We start from the raw sequence: 21,647 nt of genomic DNA, 5'->3' as shown, positions 1-21,647 counted from the left end.
AATTCTGCTTTCTACATTTGAAATGCTGGCTGCAGTAGCATAAAGTCACAAAGCACAGCTAAGGAAAAAATCTGAGCCAACAACTCATCAGGGGATATAATGGTTGAATAAAACATAATTAATCTTTCTCATATATTAAGTCTACCCAGGAAAGATTTCCAGCAAGTCACCATTAGTAACTGAAAAATTCCTTCAGTTCATAAAGAAAACTGTAATGTAGATGCAGTTATAACAATACCAATTTTCCTCCCCTGATAAATGAAGGATTTGACAGGATATTTCTCTTGATGTGTAACAAAGAATGAAACCAATGTTGTTTTTCATTCCTTTTATAACTTTGGTCTTTGGAAGATTTGTATATAAAAATATCAGGCTTCTTTCGGTGGCAGAGAAAAGAGACATGGGCCAAATTTATGCTGCATTGTATACGACAATCACTGAATTTTTAAAAGAGTAACTTAAAAATAAACTTATTCTACAGATGCTAACCTTGCTCAAAAGAACTTTCAGAATCCATTTTAAAAATTGTCCCAAGACAACTTAAGAATATTTCCAATGCCAGGAGACAATCTGTACATGTAGATTTAATTTTCATTAAGATAATCATTGAGAGGCAAGTGTGGTAGAGGTGGTAAGTTGTCAGATGACTGCAAAGCTATAAGACCCATTTTCATTGAAAATCACCTTGAAGTCAATTCCAAAAGAAACACATTTCAAACTATAAAAAGGTAGTGTTGTTAATTTTTTTCTTCAAGAGATCTTGATTATAATGTTTATATTATCAATATTTTCACAATTAGTGTCAAAAACTTTATAGATATAGTTTGACATACACAAGGCTGCATCAAAGGTTTGTGGGACATGGAATTAAAAGATATTTACTTTTGTGCAAAGAAATTTGAAACCCATGTATACTGCAATAGGTTTATATCCACATCTAAGTTAAATTTAGGAAGCAAAGTTTATCAGCAGGTTTATGACTTGTTTCTTTCCTTAGGTTGTAGAGAAGAGTGCCAGCAGGAATGACTGATCTCCATCAGACTTCCTTGTAAAGCTGTGAACACAGTGATTTTCAAATGTTAGCCTGCATCAGACTCAGATAGAGGGCTCTGGTCCCCAAACTCTTGCCCTGTAAATTTATGATACAGTAGGTCTGGCATTAGGCCCATGTATATATATTTTTTTAAGAGTTTATTTATTTGAGAGGTACAGTTACAGACAGGGAGGGAGAGACAGAGAGAAAGGTCTTCCAACTTATGGTCCATAAACGGCCTAAACGGCCACAATGGCCAAAGCTGAGCCAATTGGAAGCCAGGAGCCAGGAGCTTCTTCCGGGTCAACCACAGGGGTGCAGGGGCCCAAATAGTTGGTCCATCTTCTACTGCTTTCCCAAGCCACAAGCAGAGAGCTGGATTGGAAGAAGGGCATCCAAGACACAAAATGACGCCCACATAGGATGCAGGCGCCTCAGGTGGAGGCTTAGCCTAACGCGTCACAGAGTCAACCCAGGACATGTATTTCTAATGAGTCCCCACGTGATGTTGATGCCACCGATGAGGATATCACACCTTGACAATACTAATACTTTCGTTTTCACTTGAGAGAAAGCTACTCGGGAGGACCTAACTGTAAAATGCCTTCAGCATGATTTGCATGAGGTCTTCTTGTTGCTTGCACTTTTGAGAATTTATGAACACATGACTAGTTGAACATGAGTTAGTCACTAAAGAATTTCTCTTTCTATTAAATTGAAGGGCTATACGAACGAAGAACTCCAAAACCAAAATGGCATATTTTGGACTCTCCAACGTCGTTGGAGAGTATCTGTTAGCTTAAAACCAAAACATTTTTTAAAGCTATATATATTGGATTAAGCTCCTTTGGAAAGAAATACTACATTGTGCCTGATATCTGCTTGTACTTTTTGAATTATTAAAATATTTTGATGTTCAATAATATCTATAATTCAACTGAAGAAGCTTTCACAATTCAACCTTTTATATGACTAACAGATTAGACTGTCAAAGTCACATAGCTCAACAGCAGTACTACCCACAGGAATCAATGTCTCATATTTTCTTTCTCCCATTCCCCTGCCAGAAAACAATGTGGGGAAATGTAATTTTACAACATAACTCCTTTCCCAAAGTCATATTTTCCTTAAAAAACAAGGTAAATCCTTAATGTTATGAGAAATAATTATTATAGCTATGACATTTTAAAAGATTTCTATATGTAAACACTGTAATATTTATATAAATACAGTTCACATGACTGACTACAAATGATTCCATTATAAAAACTCTGCACAGGAAAATCTGCACAAACCTGAAATACAACCATAATTCCAGCTTACAGATAAGAAAATGGAAACTTGGATTGATCAAGTAACATACCCATTCTATGCAGCCACATGATTATACTGCAACTATGATATAAAAGGCTGTGTCTTACCACCAAATCACACAGAAAATCATGGAGAGACAAGTTAAAGTTGGGGGGGGGGTGAGGCTATAAAAATCTTGGTTATCCAAATTTCTCTTCATGTAAAATTTCAATAAAACAATATTGACTGTTTTAACTCCATAGTAAAGTCATGTAGATTTATTATCAGTCCCAATTCTTTGTACTACAAATGATTAGAAGACAAATCTGTTTCTAAATGGGCAATTCAAAGCAAAACTACTAACTTTAAAGATAATTACTTATGCTTTCTGGTCAGTATAAATGATTTCTATGGAGAATCTAGGACACAATTCATTGTTTCAGCCAATTATCATTTATTTCATTGTCACTTTCCTCCTTCTATACTTCCTATCAAGTAAAACTTATAGAAGAACAACTCTTAAGATACGAAGTCATTTCACAAGGCATTCTACCAGCACGGGGGGGGGCACAACAGGTTGAGTGTATACACATGACACTCTGTCTTTCACCACTGTTATAAACATGTTAGAAAAGAGGTGTTTTTTTTTTGTTTTTTTTGTTTTTTTTTTTTTTTGGGAATCTATAGAGGAAATGAAAACAAATGTTTCGTTAGAGTGACTATAAATATTCCAGGCATGATTTTGGTTACAATTAGATGGAAGTTGTCAGAAAGAGAAAAAGGTAGCAACTCTCAATAATGCTTTGGTTCTTATGTTTGGGGAAAAAACGTGCAGATTTTGTAGATTCCCTGGCTGATGGTCACGTAAATATTCAAATTTCTATACTGAGTTGTTGGATCTGGTCTCTGATAAGACTTATAAAATACCTTAAAACAAATAAGTGAATTTAACAAAGCTAAGGCCAATAATATATAAACTCCAGATTTAGTCAACAATAAAAGCTAAGTGACTTTTATTTGTATTTGAACACAAGCCAGATATGAAATTTACAATTTTAAGCAAATAAGTCTCATCTTTATCATTGTTAGCTGTGAATATTATTATGCCAAAACAAAGGTTCCAAAATAAAGAGCAAAATATAACATACAAGCCTGCTGTCTCTAAAGCATGGAAATCTTACTATGCGTTAGGTATGTTCCCTCAGCAACCATGAGGACAGAAAATTTTGCTTCAGTCCAAAAAATTCTTAGCACAATTGTTCTTTGGAATAATCCAAAATAATTCTTATATGTTTTGTATTTGGAATTTATGAAAAAATTCTATAGTAACTTTCTTTGTGTAGCAATTTTTGATGAAATATGAACAAATCTAAGAATATTGTTTCATTCCTTCCTCCAATTGAGCCCTGCAATTTTCTACAGTTCACACCCTGGGGGGTGACATAAAACAACTGAGTTCTTTGAGTAAACAGCATGCACTGCAGAGATCCATAAAACATTATGCTAGAGAAGTCAGAAAACAGCATGCTTATCACATGGTCTATTAGTCTACTGTGGCTGCCCTAAGAGACAGCACAGACTAGATGTCTTAAACAATTAAATACATTTTCTCAAAGTTCTGGGGAATGGGACAGTCATGATCAAGGATACAGTCTTTCATCTACTCATAAGCATTCTTTGGATTGCCAAACTGTTGCCTTTCCACTGTGTCCCCCGTGGCCTTAGCTAGGTGTGCACATGGAAGAGGGGCTTTCATGCTCCCCTCCCCATTTCTCTCCACCTCTCATGATAAGGCCACTAATCCTATTGGACTAGGAATCCACTCAATGATTTCATTTAATCTCAGCAACCTCCTAAAAACCCTACCTCCAAATACAGACACACTAGACAGTAGGGCTCCACCAACTGAAAGTATGGGAGAGGGACAAAATTCAGCCCTTAGGACATAGTAAATATCTAGAATAATCTTGAAGGAAATATATACACTTCTTGAAAAAGGCATGGTTTAGGGCATAAATTTTAAAAGTATACAAATATGACTTCAAAGTTTTGCTATTGTTTAATAATGAGTTTTTTTGTCATTTGATTTATATTTGTGGTGGTTGTTTAACCAGTGATAAAAAAGTGTCTGATGCAATTAGTGACACTACAGAGTGCAGAGGTGTGTGGAATGAAGTTGACCTTGGTTAAAGTGAAAGCAGTTCTCTACATACTTTGCTTGCAGCTTCCCTTTGCCTTACAGCACTTGCCCAATTATTTTGCTGTTACCCATTGTCACCACAAGTCCAAAACAGTAAATTTTAATCAGCAAAGACAATCTTGAGCTACTCAGAAACTATTCCTCCAGCATGCTGTCAGCTGGTCTTGTCATTTTCAAGCTTATTATCAGTCAACAGAATTGAACTGGATAAAGTGGTCCAAAATAACTATTTATTGTTAGTTCCCCTACACAATCTGCCCTGGTGTACACAAAGATCTTAGGGAACAAATATTGACAGCTAAATCACAGAAACCTGTTACAGCACATTCTCTGGCCGCTGAAGAAGCCAACAACTTAGCCCAGATAGAGAGAAAAAAGTCACCCAGAAAACAGCATTCTCAACTCCCAATGACTGTGTTCCACACTTCACCCCTAGCAGTGATCCTCACACTGAAGTAGCCCAGGCCCCCAAGAGGAAACTGCAAATACCCACATGCAGGAACGTGCAGAGTCAGAGAGGAAATCCCAGAAGCAATGTGACACCGGGATTCATACTTCAAAGACCTTTTCCAAGGGCGGTGGGGAAATATAGGGAGTCTGGATGGGAGCGGGGAGGTGGGAAACGGCATACAACATTGACAGTGGAGGAAAAAGCCAATCTCTAAGCAACAGCTACTCATTAAAAGCTAAAATTTAAGCACAATGGCTTAATTTACAGCAGGAAAACCCATATATAGTGCTGCTTGTGACCGCATCTCATTTTGAGTTTCCCTCTTTTAATGTTATCTTCTGCTTCCCCCGGGGAAGAGGTGCCAACCCTGCCCTAAGTCTTCCTCAGTTCTGTTCATGCTCTCACCACCTGTCACTTGGAAACTTACGCTGTGGTTACTTGTCAGGCTTCCCTGGCAGACTGGGAGCTTCCAGAGGGCAGAAACTTTCTCAGTCACCACTACAGCTCCAGAGACTGTTAGGAAACTGTCTTATCAGTCTTGCAGCTAACGTCACAAGAATGAAGGAATGAATACACACTCGTTCCAACTATTGTTTAAAAAAGAAAATCAAGCATCTGCCTTTCCATCTACATCTTAACTATTTTTAATTTATCTAAAAGTCAATTTTAAAAGAAAAGCTATTTGATGCCAAAGAACTGATATTTCAAGCTTTACTATATAAGAAACTGATACGGCCCTGTTTTAAAAAGCACTGAGTAGCAAAGGCTTACAAACAGAAATGATGATGCCACTGCGATGACTGCAAAGGGGCTAGCAGATGTTGCTTTGATAAAAATGCTGTATTGCTATGTGTTGGAACCAAGAGGCTCATGAAATCATATATATATATATACACACAAGATTCAAGATCTGTGTAACTGTCAAACACAAAAGCAACTTTTCCTATATGTGGATTGAGTCTGACATTATTTCTGGAGACATAAATATCGTACTTTCACTCACTTTAACACCTACAGAGACATTTAAAACAAAATGTTCTTCAAAAATAAAAAAAAAATAAAGATAACATCAAAGTCAGAAAATGCATTTAACACTCCATTGCTATTCTAATAACAGGCATTTTCCCTTTCATATGTTCAGGCAAGTAAGAAATAAGTGAGTTGAGTATTCAATGAGAGTCTTCACTTCTAACAGCTTTTACTTTCATTTTAAGCCAACTTGTACAGTTTTTATCTCTATTTCATCATTTATCATATTCTCATAGCCTTCTGCAGCATTTACACTTACTGATTTTTTCCCTTGTGGTAAAACCAAAAGAAACAAGAAAAGGAACTCATAATTTAAAGGAAATTGTAATTAGTCCTTCAGACAGAGCTCTACATTATCTTAATGTCCCATCAAGACAAAAATAGAACTCTTTGAGCAAACCTCTCCTATATCAAGTTCTACATACACTGCTGATGTGTAAATAACACCACAGGTGTCAGACTTTGGGAAAGACTTTCAGGAATAATATTACAAAAATAAAAGTTGTTGATAAAAGAAAAGCTTTTTTCTCAGAACCAAATGAACAGAAAGGTGGAAAAGGACAGGGGACAAGATAAGCACCTCCTCAAAAGGATTGCATTAATAGTGGGATTTCAGATTTAACCTCAGAATAGGTACCTAAAGACCCTAATAGGCACATTGAAAACTTGCCAGTTAATTGGAGATAAAGTTGCTATCCTTGCTATGCAAAACAAACTAAATAATACCAATTCTTCACAACCAGACTCTATTTAATCACGAAAGCAGCGTGGTTGTAATGACTATGTGATCATTATCTTGACTAAGCCTTTTCAGCAAATCTACAATGTGGCTGGCACATACTAATACATGGTTTCTACTGTCTAGAAGCCTTCATCAAAAACACCTCCACAGAAATGTTACATGATGAACTAAGTGCCTGGAATGCAGGCAAGACTGGCTAATTTGCTCAGTGACTGGGGACTAAGGATGGCTGCACAGTAGCAGTAGTTACTGCTGGGTAGGAAAGGGAAGATTGAGAGGGCAACAGTGCAGAGAAGCAGCATGAGGGAAATAACTGAAGCGTGAATATCACTGTGGCTGCTAAGAAGGGAGGTTGAAAAGGGAGCAACTGGAAATAGAGATACCAGTTGTCCTAGATTTCTACAAAGGAAGAGGTATCAGTTCCCAACTGCTTTGAAGTAGTTGTGTTGTTTGTCCAAAAGGCGATAAAACAGGAAGCGGTCCTGAATCTGGGCAGATCTGTAGGCTCACTGGATTTGGTTTGCTTTTAAATGAGGGGGAAAGGTTGACCTTGACCTGAATGCTTTAAAGAAGTAAAAAGAAGATAAAGCCCTGCTAAGAATATGGAAGGAGAGGGGGTGGTTGTATGGAAAAAGGAGAGGACCTGCCTTGGACGGGCAGGATAACAAAGGACACATTCATTTTTCCTCTGATATTCTGTGACTATATGCTGATATTCACAGTACAGATCTTGCTTCTTTCATACATGTACCTTGCTGTACCCAGTCTGTGTAAGGCTTTTGTCACTTTAACTAAAATACCAGAGAGGGGCCCCTTAGGGAGGAGGAAGGTTTATTTTGGCTCACAGTTTTGGGGTTGGCATCTGATGAGTGGAACAAGTGCAAAGGGAGAATTACTTGGTGAGCCGGGAAACAGGCAGAGACCAGGAGGCACATTCTGTCTCTACTCTGTATGTGACCTCTCCTTAGAAACCCTTATGAATTGATCATGGGGCTCTTCTTCAGCAATCTAATTCAATCCAATCACTTCTCAACTGCCCTACCTTCCGACCATAATTGCATCAAGGCTCCATGCTACTCCATCAACCATTAGCACTCAAGTGTGAACACAGGACTTTGGGGTTTAAATGTCTACTTGAGTTTTGGAAGTCAAATCTTGTTCAATCCATAACACACTTAATTCTTAACCTGCTGATATGCACATCTTCTCAATATCCCACTGAATTTTGTTTTTTGTTCTACTCTGCAAGTATTAAGGGAATTCTAATATCTGTATCAAAAAAGCTAATTATATACTATAATTTGAAGAAAACTGACTTAAAATAATGTTTATAGCATTAGCATATTTTAAAGCAGGCTTAAAATTTTTAAAATAAAATGTAAACATTTTGTCATTGCATATGCATGTTAAAATCTAAAAGGTTGTGCACGGAGAGCTTAAAAATAATGTGTATGTTGGAGCGAGATTTATTCACATTTTAAAATTTCTTTTGCATTTTTATGTCTTTGTTTTCTTCTCATTTTTTAAAAATAAGTTCATTTGTATAAAGAAAATCTGTGTCCCTGGGAGCCTAGCAGCTCAGATACCTGCATCCCATAAAGGAGTGCCTGGGTTCAGTTCCTGGGTCCAGCTCCTGACTCGCTAAAGCAGACCCTGGGAGGCAGTGGCAATGGCTCCAGTAAATGAGTTCCTGCTATCCACATGGGACACCTGGATTGTGTTCCTGGCTCCTGGCTCCTGGCTCCTGGCTCCTGGCTCTGGTGAGAATTTAGGGAGTGAACCAGTGGATGGGTACGTACTCTCTCGCTCACATTCTCTTTTTTTCCATCCCTCCCTCTCTCCCTTTCTCCTTCTCTTTCTGTATAGATAAGAGAGATAGGATGTCCCAAACTCAAACACTATATAAAAATATGTCATATAAAGAAAATAATGAGAATCATCATAACTGTTTTTAAATAAAGGCAGAGAAACAGAAATACAGGAAGACACAAGAGAGAAGAGAGACCTTTCATCTACTACTGCATCTACCTTTCATCCCCAAATGCTGTGAGGACTGCGGCTGGGCCAGGCTGAAACCTGCAGCACTCACGTTATTCACCTGCTTCCTCTCCAGAAGCGCATTAGCAGGAAGCATGAATCAAAAGAGCAAGGAACAAGACTCTAACGCAGGCACCCAAACATGGATGCAAGTGTCCTGAGCAACATCCGGACCACTGCGCCAAACACTTCTCTTTAAATGAAAACTTTGGGATAGGAAATAAGAGGAGGCAAAAATCTATAGCTAGCAGGACATTCTCAGCAACTGAATATGCAGAAAATAATCTGATTTGTATAATTGTACAATGGTAATGTCCTGGACTATGAATCAAGACATAAAATCGGGAAATGAAGGGTGAAGAATGGATATAAGGAATTCTCTTTTGGGCAGTTTTAATTTTGGTTGGTCCTGGGAGACCCAGGTGTTGATCCTTTGAGATGATTATAAATATTAGTGAAAACGAAGGAGCCTGGTTAAGGAAATGAGGAACATAAAACATTTATAGAGGGAAAGAAAAAACTCAGAAGAGATAACTGAGACACAAAAATTAGGAGCTATGTGCCTCTAAGTATGGATGCTCCTTTGAAGGCTGACTTTCCTGATGGTCCTGTCCAGAGGTAGAATCTGCTTCTCACCTTGAATGGGAGCTAGACTTGGGACTTACTTGGAGATGGTGGCAGAACCGCTGCTGAGGTAGTTACAAAGTCCAGACCTAAAGAGGCCTTGAAGTTTTCACTTTCACTTTCACCACTTGGCACTTTTACCCTGAGATACCAAGCTGTTGGCTGTTTCAGCCGTCTCAGCTGAGTCCACCCCTTAATCAACCTGTCAGCTGCACAAACACAGGCAGGAGGCCAGGTGAAGGCAGCAGAATCACCCCCATCAACCCACAGAACCATGAAAAACCAGAAAACATCATTTTTTGAAGATGAGGGTTTTGTGTGATGTCTTCTACAGTCAAACAAACAGAAACCACGAAGCAAACAGCAGAGAGAAGATGGCTTCTTCAGAAGTCTAGTTGGCATTCTCAAAAAGCAGCAGAGGTTTCTGACAGTCTGACCTCCGAGAACAGGGCACTGAAGCTGGGAATGAGAAGTCGTCTCGGACACTTGGGAGCTCAGGTTCAGGATGGTGCTCAGAGAACAGGCCTTTTCTCGGGAGGTTTCAAGTAAGTAGTTAGTGAGAAAAACTGGACAAGGTAAGATATATTACCCTTATAAGGAAAGGCATGAGCTATTAAAAAAGACAAGAGAAAAGACTAGTCAGGTGAAAGCTATGGCTGTTACTGTTCCAGACAATGAGGTGGTGCTTTGGAAGAAGCACTGTGAGGGATTAAGAAAAAACATTAAGTGGAGAAAATTGATATATCAGTGGCACAGGGGAGGTGGGAAGACATAGAAAAAGGGACACGAGGTAATCAGGGAAAACTGAAAAATCAAAGATCCTGGTGAAGTGAGAGGAGCTATGATCAGAGAGAAAGATGAGGTCAGGGCGGTAAAAATAATTGTTGGTAGAGTGTGCAGGAGTTTCTTCCCTAGGTTCTCAGTGAAAGAGGGAAGCAAAGTCACTTGCTAAGACTGAAGGGACAGAGAAAGTTTAAAAGCTTGAGAAAAATGACAGAGTTTGGAAATAATTGTGGGAAAGGGGTGAAGAATCAATTAGACATAAGACCTATTATCTCAAGAAACTTGGTGAACATCTTCAGTGATACCAGTTGTAGCTGGGAAGAATCACCATAAACAGTATTTTTATCAATTCCATGTACTAATAAACTCAATAATGTAAGGTAGTTCTTCCATGAGTACAGGATTCTAATTTTAGTATACTGGTTTCTACATTTCTATGGTTGTCAAAAGTTAAGTGCTTACAAAGAAGGTATATGAATCACAAATAAGCATGTGAAATTACACTCTGTATTATTTGTCATTAGGAAAATGCAAATTGAAGCCACAATGATATACCACCATTTACCTATGAGCACAGCTAAAAATAACTCCCATTTTTAAAGATCTATCTATCTATCTATCTGAAAGACAGAGTGATTTAGAGAAAAGGGAAGAGATAGAGAGAATGATCTTCCATCTGCTGGTTCATTCCCCAAATGGCTGCAACAGCCAGGCATGGACCAGGCTGAAGCCAGGAACTCCATCCAGCACTCCCAAGTGAGCGACAGGGACCCAAGTACTTGGGCCTTAGCAGGGAGCTGGATTGGAAGCAGAGTAGCCGGGTCTGAAACCAGCACTCTGATTTGGGATGCAGCCATCTCAAGAGGCAGCTCAACTTACGGTGAGCAAAAAGCAACTGAATTTCATCCACATTGTGGCACAGATCAGCACTGTGCCACAGCACCTTCTTCCTATTTAGTTTTTGCTTAAACTGACAAAAGCAAGAGCTGGCAAGATTGTGAATGGCTAGAATTCTTATGCGTTGATTGGTAGGAAAGCAACGTGATACAATCATTTTGGAAAACAGTTTGGCATCTTTTTATAGAGGGAGACATAATTTAATTACTGAGATGGTGTAACTAGTTAAAGATTAGGCAAGGGGGAACTCTTGCATCACTGCCAAATGCTGCTACCTCTTGAACTGTTGGTTTGATATGCCAACTTCTCAGGATGCACCTGTCACATCAGGGACCAGGGTGCATGCTCAGACCCCTTCCCACTTGTACATCCAATTGGGGCGTGGCAGGGGGACGCCACCATACCCTCCTTCATAAAAAGAGGCAGAGTCTAGAGAGAGCTCTCTGTCCATTGCAGAATGCACTCAGATGGAACTGGTCTTGGACAGACCTCTGCCACTCTGACTGACCACTCCCGCTCTTGTTTAGAGGTACCATTTTCATTTATTTTCTTTCTCATTTAAGAGTTTACTCTGACCAATACATATTAGGTATTTTTCAGTGAAGGGAGGCCCATACTCACAAACAAGGGTGTATTTATTCCCTCACTGTTAAATACATTCTGTTCCTATCTGCACAAAATATTAGTCTCCACATAATATTTCTATCTCTGTGGGAGGCATGAACTTGGATTGGAATAAATTCATTGCCCACATCAAAACCATCATCCTCATTTCTAAGCATATACCTAGAAAATGAAAAGTTAATGCTAACACTAAACCCCGCAAATGCATGATTATGGTATTGTTATTCACAACCATCAGAAACTGGAAATACTTTTCAATTGGGGAATGAATAAACAGTGTTCCATACAATTGAATATTCCTACAGCAGAATATTTCTCAGAATAAAAGGAGGAAACCATTGATCTGTGCAACAATATGGATAAATTTCAATTGCATTTTGCTAAATAAAAGAAATCAAACTCTGTAGGGAACATACTAGATGATTCCTTTTTATAACATTCTCAAGAAGTCTCAGAGGGCTGGGTAGTGGATTGCCTAGTAAAGGTCACAGGGGAATTCTGTGATGGAATTGTTCTATAATTTGATTGTGGTGGTGACTACACATTTGGCTAAACTCATCAGAATTAGATGCTAAAAAGACTTATTTTTTTAATAAAAATGATCACTTCATAACTGACTAAAGCAGTAAGAAATGCCTTTCAAGATGAAATGACACTGTAAAGACTTATGTTTCCTATATTTAGCCAAAACACAAAAGGGTCCCATACTACACTGATAGGTTAATACTGTATGTATTTTAGAATATGAGCTATTATTTCAAAACTCCATTTAACAAATATCAGGAAACCATATAATTAAATCGACTTTTTCAGTCCTAAATAAAATGAAGTTAGATTATTCCTCAGTTTTCTGAAGATGGCATCTACAAGAACCTCTGAACTAGGTCTGCTCCAATAGTGATGACATTGGCTTGGGACACTGGAATAGGAGTATACAAAGCATGGATTCCCATGGTATTTCAATTTTTTTCAATAAAAACAGTTCAGTAAACTTAAACAAACTGAAGACCATTTCTAAAAAGCTTTTACCCTACAAATTTACTCTTAAAATCAATTTATTGCTTTAATAATCTTATTAAGTAATCTTACTAAAAATTAAGAAAAATCTGAGCTGAGTTAGATAAGATCTTTCCAATATACAAGAATCACAACCACTTTTTTATTTATTTATTTATTTTTACTAATTTTAGGGGCTATTTGTACTTTTTTTTACAGGCAGAGTTAGACAGTGAGAGAGAGAGAAAGGTCTTCCTTTTCCGTTGGTTCACCCCCCCAAATGGCCACCACGGCCGGCGCACTGCGCCGATCCGAAGCCAGGAGCCAGGTGCTTCTCCTGGTCTCCCAGGTGGGTGCAGGGCCCAAACACTTAGGCCATCCTCCACTGCACTCCTGGGCCACAGCAGAGAGCTGGACTGGAAGAGGGGGCAACCGGGACAGAATCCGGTGCCCCAATAGGGACTAGAACCCGACGTGCCGGCGCCACAGGTGGAGGATTAACCAAGTGAGCCATGGCACGGGCCGGGGCTATTTGTATTAAAAGGTAAAATAAGGCCGGCGCCGTGACTCAATAGGCTAATCCTCCGCCTAGCGGCGCCGGCACACCGGGTTCTAGTCCAGGTCAGGGCGCCGTATTCTGTCCCGGTTGCCCCTCTTCCAGGCCAGCTCTCTGCTGTGGCCCGGGAGTGCAGTGGAGGATGGCCCAAGTGCTTGGGCCCTGCACCCACATGGGAGACCAGGATAAGTACCTGACTCCTGCCTTCAGTTCAGCGTGGTGTGCCGGCCGCGGCGGCCATTGGAGGGTGAACCAATGGCAAAGGAAGACCTTTCTCTCTGTCTCTCTCTCTCTCACTGTCCACTCTGCCTATCGAAAAAAAAAAAAAAAAAAGGGTAAAATAAAAGTATGTTTTGCTGAAAAGAAGCTTAAGTAATTTTTATTCATCTTTGTAAATCACCTGTAAATAACAATTCTCTTCCACTCCCTCCCACTTCCTATTTCTGTCAGAACTCTACTAGCAAAACAAAACACACACACACATAAAATCTAAAAGAGCTTTATTATTGCTACATATAGAAAGCAAAATCTTGCTTACTGTTCAATGAAAATTCTTCATGGCTTTATTCATTCCCCTATCTCATTAAGTAGAAAGATTCAGTGGAATCACTTATAAAATGGTCTTGATCTTGCTCTCTGCCTCAAGAGGCTGTTACAAAAAGAAAGTAGCTTTGTGAAGTACTACAAATAAAAACATCAGGTATTCCTGGAACATATCTGAACTAATCAATACTGGCTAAAAACAAGAATAACTTTTAAATCTTTACAGTTGCTTTTAATTCAATTAATTGTGCTAAAGTTGTCTCTAAATAAATATGAATTTGTGTCAAGTTGCAAAAGTTTGAAAAACCAGTATTTAGTTAAGATGGACTAATTTCTTCACTCAGGGTGACTGGAAATTTCTCAGGTATGAGCTGTGTGTAAGGGGCTAGGAAGTACAGGAAGGCAAAAGACACAGCACTTGCTCTTCAGGAACTTCGGCTGAAGAGATATTTAAAGTCTGGGTTTGGATATGCTTTCATGTGTGTGCAAGAACACAGGCAACCAACTAAAGCATTTTAATAAAATAAGCATTTCCTAAAGGTCCCCTGGATATATTTTGGAAGTCTTTTGTCTAAAGCAGAATTCTTTTCTAACCAATTTAGTTTTCTATAATTATTGGAATTTAAACAACTTGTGTATATCCATGTTTGTACGTGAGTATATAAAAATGCTGGAATCTTCCACAAGTCGATGATATATGCTTATACATATGCATGCTTGTATTACATCTCATGTGACTCTGACACCAACCACCGACATATGCATGTATGATACACATTCTCACACGCGCGTGTGCACATATATAGGCTGATATCTTCTCCACCCACCAATCTGCCTCTCAGCAACACCTGCCACTCTCTGCCCTGCTCTGGTGTGGAGGATGCTCTCACTGATGGACTTCCAGTTGGATTTCACCCTTAGATCCAAGGATGGAAGGAGAGGTCAGATTCCCCCCGCCCCCTTTCCTGCTTGATGCTGCGTTTTTGGCAGGGGATGCACCTTTTCACTATTAAGCTTCTTCTGGGCAGCGCCACTGACAAAGTTTCTGCTCTCATGCCTTTGTCCCTAGAAATAGGAATGAGCGTCCTCTGTGGATCGTTTCTGGGAAACTAACCACGCTGAGTTTGCTTCTCTAGTCCTGCCAGTGCTTATATCAGTAGCTCTTTTATTAAAGAAAAAAAATTCTCTTGGGATCAGTGTTTAGGGCAGCACATTAAGCCACCACCTACAATGCCAGTATCTCATGTGGGTGCCGATTTGAGTCCTGGCTTCTCCACTTCTGATGAACTCCTAATAATGTGCCTGGAAAGGCAGCAGAAGACGGCCTAAGTGCAGGGGCCACTGCCACCCAAGAGGGAGACCCAGATGAAGTTCCAGGCTCCTGGCTTTGACCTGGCCCAGCCCCAGGCTTTGTGGCCATTGGAGAATGAACCAGCAGATGGAAGATCTCGCTGTCTCTCCCTCTCTCGGTAATTCTGCTTTATAAATGAATGAATGAATGAATAAAGAAATAAATAAATTGTTTAAAATCTCTTCATTTGAGCCTTTTGAATATAATTAATTCTCTTTCCTAACAGGTCTGATGTATACATATACTCCCAGAGACATAGCACCCACACATACACAAATAGAACTAACAACTTAAATAGGACTCAGATATCAACCACTTCACGGAGTACAAAATCAAACAGATCCAGAAAGAAGATCCTTCTCATTTTTGTGACTATTAAAGTAACAGGTGTGTATGACAGAAAATACTGCAAAAATTCATCAACACAACACACTTTGTGATATACATTTTAAAATAGTTGAGAACACACTGTAATCGTGCTGTTTAGTGGCCTGTCTGTTTAGTCAATAGCATACTGTGAGCATATTACCATGACATTAATCCAAAAACATTTTAATAGGCTACCTAATATGCTGTCATACAAACCGATAATCCTTTAGCTTGTTCCTTTTTGTGGACATTTGGGTTATCTTAATGATTTTTTACTACTGTTTCAATGTTTTCATGAAGATTCCTAAGACTCTAATATTTCCTTACAATATATTCCTAGATGTACAGTTATTAGAAAAAGGATATGACTATTTCAAAACTATTAATTTTGATACCCAGTAATATATTCTATATCTGCTGTGTGCCACACATAACCACTTACACCTGAAATGGGTTAATGAGACTGAAGAAATAAATATCTCAGCAGCCAATGCAGCTTGCGGCTGTTACTCCTGCACAGCACAGCTGCAGATTCCTGCCATTCACAAAAGTCACAGCAATTCACATTTCCAGCAGAATGTGAGAGTGCTCATTTCCTCATGCCGTCACCAGCCACGGTGCTTACTGTTTGCTAGTATTTGTCAATACGGTATGAGAAGAAAGAGTATAATTGCTTTTTAATTTTACTAGCATTTCTTTCAAAACATGGGATAAATATAATTTCATGTTTTCTATCCATTTGTCCTTCATTCATGAATTATTCTTTTTCATTTGCTCATTTTTCTAGTTTAGAATGTTTGGTTTTTTTAGAATATACTCTAAATGTCAACCGTATCCGTGAAAAAATAATTTTAAATTCCATTTATGATGCTTTTTAATAAACAAAATGGCACATTTTAACATGAATTTATTATATTTGTGTTTGTATCCCAATCCAATTTAAAGTCTCAAATCATCCTATACATAATTTATTCATTACCCGTATGAAAAAGAAGGGTCAAGATTAAACAGTGAAATGATACTTGAGAAGACTACACCTGCTTCAAACAGAAAGACAGATAAAATATAAAGAGAAAGAGCCAAAAACACTGTGCTGGACTCGGAAACAAAATAAATGCTTTCAAAGAAGAGAAACACAAAGAGTAGATACTGCAATCCAGCTGTACTTCTGTGGGTGGAATTGGATAGTTACAGTTAAAAGCTTTCCTCCTACTTAGTAAAAGGGACTAAAAATAGACTGAGAATCCCAGCCTGAAGTAGCAAATACATAATTCATACAAGTGGAAAATAGGAGAGCTAATACATGTAGGGAAAGATGCTCAACCTCTCCAATAATGGAGAGATATAGGGGAAACCATACCAATCCGAACAGCCAAAACAGTATTATGGAATAGACATACAGAAATCGAGGCTTTTTTTCCCTATTGAAGGGAGTATAATTGGCACAAGCATTGGGAAACAACTTAGCAACATCTAACAAAACTAAAAATGTACAGATCCTTTTCTCTTGGCATTGTACTTTCAAGTCTAATAAAAATGCACACCTCACAACTGTACAATGTATTTAAAAGCAAAAGCCAAAAAAACTATTAAAAGGAAAAATATGTGAATTCTCATTTAGCCTTTCTGTATCACAGAACTACACTGTGGCAGCAAGGAGCACCCGAACCCCAAAGAGAACGGTAGAGCGCCCCCTGGTGGTCCCAGAAGTGTTTGCAGGGATAGCCTATATTTTTCTCTGGCTTTACTCTCACCCCTTACCCCAGAGGTGACCCCTTGTGAAGCGGAAATGATTAATAACAAGGACTGTAGAACCCCTTTTTTATAGCTGGAGTAAGTGCGAAAAAACAAAAACCAGGAATCAAGAAGCATGGTGGACATCCGGAAGAGGAGAGAGCTGGAGAAGAGAACATCGGAATTTTGAAATGACACAAGATCCAAGGAGATGTTTCTCCGTGGCCCTTCTACACTTCCCAGACTCTCTTTTCAAGGATGTTTATAAAGCAAACACTCTTAGAAGCTACAGAGAGTATCTCTCTCCACAGTCTGTGGGGAAGGGGGATTGATACAAATTCATGCAAACTATGTCTTGAGTAAAAAACTGCCTCCATTCATTTGGGCTAGTTGTTTCTTTCTAATCAAGTTTATCGAAGCAAGGCCAATGGCAGCAACCCGATGGACTGTTCTTAAGGATTGTTTGAACACTTGAAACATAAGTCCCAGTTGTACATTACTAGGACATCTTGGGAATGACAAAATAACAGGAGCTGGTGTTGTGGCGTAGCTGGTAAAGCTGCTCTCAGCGTTGCTGGCATCCTATATGGGCACCGGTTTGAGTTCCCTGCTAATGTGACTGCGAAAGCAGCAGAGGATGGCCCAAACGCTCAGATCCCTGCACCCATGTGAGAGACCCCAAAGAAGCTCCTGGACTCTGGCTTCCACCTGGCCCAGCTCCGGCCATGGCGGCCATTTGGGGAAAGAGCCAGTGGACAGTGGATGGAATCTCTTTCTTTCTCTCTCTCCACCCCCCCTCTTTATCTCTCTTTCTCTCTGTCTCTCCCTCTCTTTCTGTAACTATGCCTTTCAAATAAATACATATATATTTTAAAAAAGATAAAATAACAGTGCAAAAAGCAGGTCTGAAGGGAGTTGCCAGTGTCTGAAGGGAGTAAACAGTCTAAACACAGTGCTGGACCTCACCACCACAGTAGTCATAGGACACAAAGATGTCACGCCTCACAGAAGTGTTACCAAATAGTGCATTTTTCCTGTACATAATTTTAAAAGTAGCAAAAATTTCATCTGAAATTTACATTCTAAATTAAAGAAAAAAGTTGGAACATTCACTAAAACATTCACTCACAAAGTATATACTTCGTACATCTGTAGAGAGAGATAATATAAAAACATTAAGAAACATAAACTGGTAGTTATAGAATGACAGGGGTTTTACACTTTTCAGGTACTCTGGCTTTTCAGTGCTCTTGCTTCCAGACCAAAAGTTAATGCAGAGGATATTGTTCTACCACTATTTTCTATTTCTCTTCTCTAAATTGCATTTCTTACTATTTATGACTTTGTTTTTTTTTTTAACTCTTTTTTTTTTATCAACTTCTAAGTTTTGGCTCTGATATTTTAGTATCTGTTGCAGCTCCATAAGACTCGGGTTACATCCTCGCCTCAACTCCTATTTTCACTTGATTTAATACCTCTGTTACTTAGTATTCATCAAGCACCGCACAGTGGGCAAGGCACAAAAAAATATTTAGACATCACATGTCAAGATCAAAGGTCCTGCTTTTTCATTCACCTTCAAAGCTATCTCAAGTTTGCTACTAATAGCTTTCCATATAGAGACAGGGAGGGTTGGGTTTGGGAGCAATATATTTCACTCAAGTATTTAATATCAGAACATCTTCATCTTGAATTTGAAATATATGACGAGGAAAAGGAACCAGAATTATTCAGCCAAAGGAAGAGAGAGCTTTGAGATGATTTAATATATTTTTGTGGCTATGGTTATACCTTGAAGCTTTAAATTGCTTAGGAAGATTTTTTCCTGGGCAAATTACCAAATGCTAAAAATAATCAGCACTAATAAAAATTTATTGTAGAATGAATGAATAAAAAAGGACATCTTGAAGTGTAGAAAAAATATTTATCTGTTTAGGATTACAAATTTAGGATACAAATGCAGTATAAATTGCAATCCTGAAGTATTTCTTTAACCTTTAAAAAATACGAGATCACAGCCAATCTATTTGAAAAGGTTCTTATCTATTTTATCTCCTGTAATTTTCTATATTTTCATTAAATTTTAAAGCTGTAAAGGTAGATAAGCAAACTAATAATTCCAGTAAGTTGGATTTTTAGAATTTATCTATTTTGGAGGGACTATGATAATTCATTGTCTTTACTCAACATAACAAAATAAGCCTGTGTGTGTGTGTATACACACATTTATATACATTTAGCCTTACTATATGTATATATATAGCCATACTAATAATTGTAATAATCAAACCATGTAATAATCCAATCACCTACTTTAGTGCTAAACCATAACCAACGGAAATATACTCCCCTTCATTTACTAGTGTACTTCAGAAAGTTTATGGAAAATTCATTTAAAAGATAAATTTTATTTGCTGTAAAATACTTTAAAATCCATGCATAGTTTTTCTATAACATGAATTTCTCATGAACCTTTTGAAGAACTTTCATGCATGATTTCAAAATTCTTTTTGCACCAAAATAAATGTATCTTTCAGTTGCATTTTCTGAAAACTTTTGAAGTGCTTTCAGATGTGTGTTTGTGTGTGTATATATACGTGCATATAGATATGTATATAAAATATTTACGTCAAAACCATAAGCACAATGTGTGAATACATATTCATTCTAATTCTCAACAAAGCCTCATTTTGTGCTACATAAGCTATATTCGTATCTTAATGTTGAGAGTACTGAGCCTATTTTAGCAGTATCAGTGTGAAAACTCATAGATGTTAGTCTAGAAACACATTTCATTTTGCAATATTCTTGGGTTGAGGATCTGTATAGCTTGATCTCATTCAAGCTTCATTTAGAAGATGCTAATGAAGATGACTCAGCTCTCTATTTCAGTGAAGAACTGCTCTCTTCATTTTCTCTCTTACTCCTGGCTTATAAAGAGGCATTTTTGTTTCTTTTTTAAGACCATTACCCATTTTAAACTACCAAAAAAGCTATTCCAATTTGTACCTCTAAAATATTTATACAGTGTTAAAATGTTTTGCGTTACCCTTATCCATTCATAAATTTCCTTCATTCACTACCTATAGCCTTTTTTTCAAATATCCTCACCTCTATGTTTGTGTTTCTTTGAATTCTATCAAGTAAGTATTCAGGATGGGAAATACACACACGCATGCACATGCACACACCATTACTCATACTATGACAAATTTCCTCAAAATTCTCTAAGCTGAAATACTGGTGCATATAAATCAAGATGTCATATACAACACATTTTACAGAATTCTGAGTCTAGTATTTTAAAATTTATTATCAATCATGCTTTTTAAAATTTGATTATAATATATATATATACAAGAAAAATATAAGCAGCTTCAGAAAATTCATTAGGGGCCAGCACTGTGGCCTAGTGAGCTAAGCCTCAGCCTGCAGTGCCGGCATCCCATATGGGCGCCAGTTCTAGTCCCAGCTGCTCCTCTTCCAATTTGGTTCTCTGCAATGGTCTGAGAAAACAGTAGAAGATGGTCCAAGTGCTGCACCTGCGTTGGAGACTCAGAAGAAGATCCTGGCTCCTGGCTTCGGATCAGCGCAGCTCTGTCCATTGCGGCCATTTGGGGAGTGAATCAGTGGATGGAAGACCTTTCTTTCTATCTCTCTCTCTCTGCCTCTCTGTAATTCTGCCTTTCAAATAAATAAACCTTTAAAAAAATTCATGGGTAAACGGAACTAAGAAATAAGTTTATTTTGGTGCAAAAAAATTTTTGTGATACAATCTTAATCTTTATTTTTTATCTTTATATAAATAAAACAGATTTTTGTGTTGTTCACATGTACAGTGTCAAGCCCAGAAGGATACTTCCCTCCATCCTTTCCTCCTCCTTCCTTCCTCTTTTAATTTTTGTGATAAAATATTTTCAATTTACTTGATTAAGTGGATGGTTCAAATAACCTAATAAACTATTTAAAAATGTATTGAACCTCAAAAGCAAAAAAAAAAAAAAATGCACTGAATATCTAGGAAACACAAGACAATGGAAAGATATAAAAGTCTGTCAAAGTCCCTGATCTTAGACTGATGACAGAGACAACAGAATGCTTTTACAAATAACAAAAACAAATGTTTGTGAATGATGCTCAGATCAACAGAAATGTATCAAATTATATTCCTTCATATTAAGTAGTTACATATTTTCCTGATGACTCCATATGCAATTTTATAATACAAATATCACTGAAGTAATAACTATTTTAACATAATTGCTTTTGTAGACATTTTTCAAACATTTATATGAATCATCATGATGCAATGTGAGAAAAATAATAATGTAAAAGATACACAAAAATGACAAACCGAAAATCCTGATTTAATCCAATAAAGAAAA

General features: G+C 37.9%; 1 protein-coding gene across 28 annotated transcripts in view; it reads right to left on the bottom strand.

Moving 5' to 3' along the window:
- The window catches only part of FER (FER tyrosine kinase), a 428,569-nt gene that overhangs the window by 185,152 nt on the left and 221,770 nt on the right, over nucleotides 1-21,647 (bottom strand). The window lies entirely within an intron of this gene.

Source organism: Oryctolagus cuniculus, chromosome 14, assembly GCF_051225735.1.
Source record: "Oryctolagus cuniculus isolate XC-2025 breed Fujian yellow rabbit chromosome 14, ASM5122573v1, whole genome shotgun sequence".
NCBI lineage: Eukaryota > Metazoa > Chordata > Mammalia > Lagomorpha > Leporidae > Oryctolagus > Oryctolagus cuniculus.
This window is presented reverse-complemented; position numbering and strand designations above follow the sequence as displayed.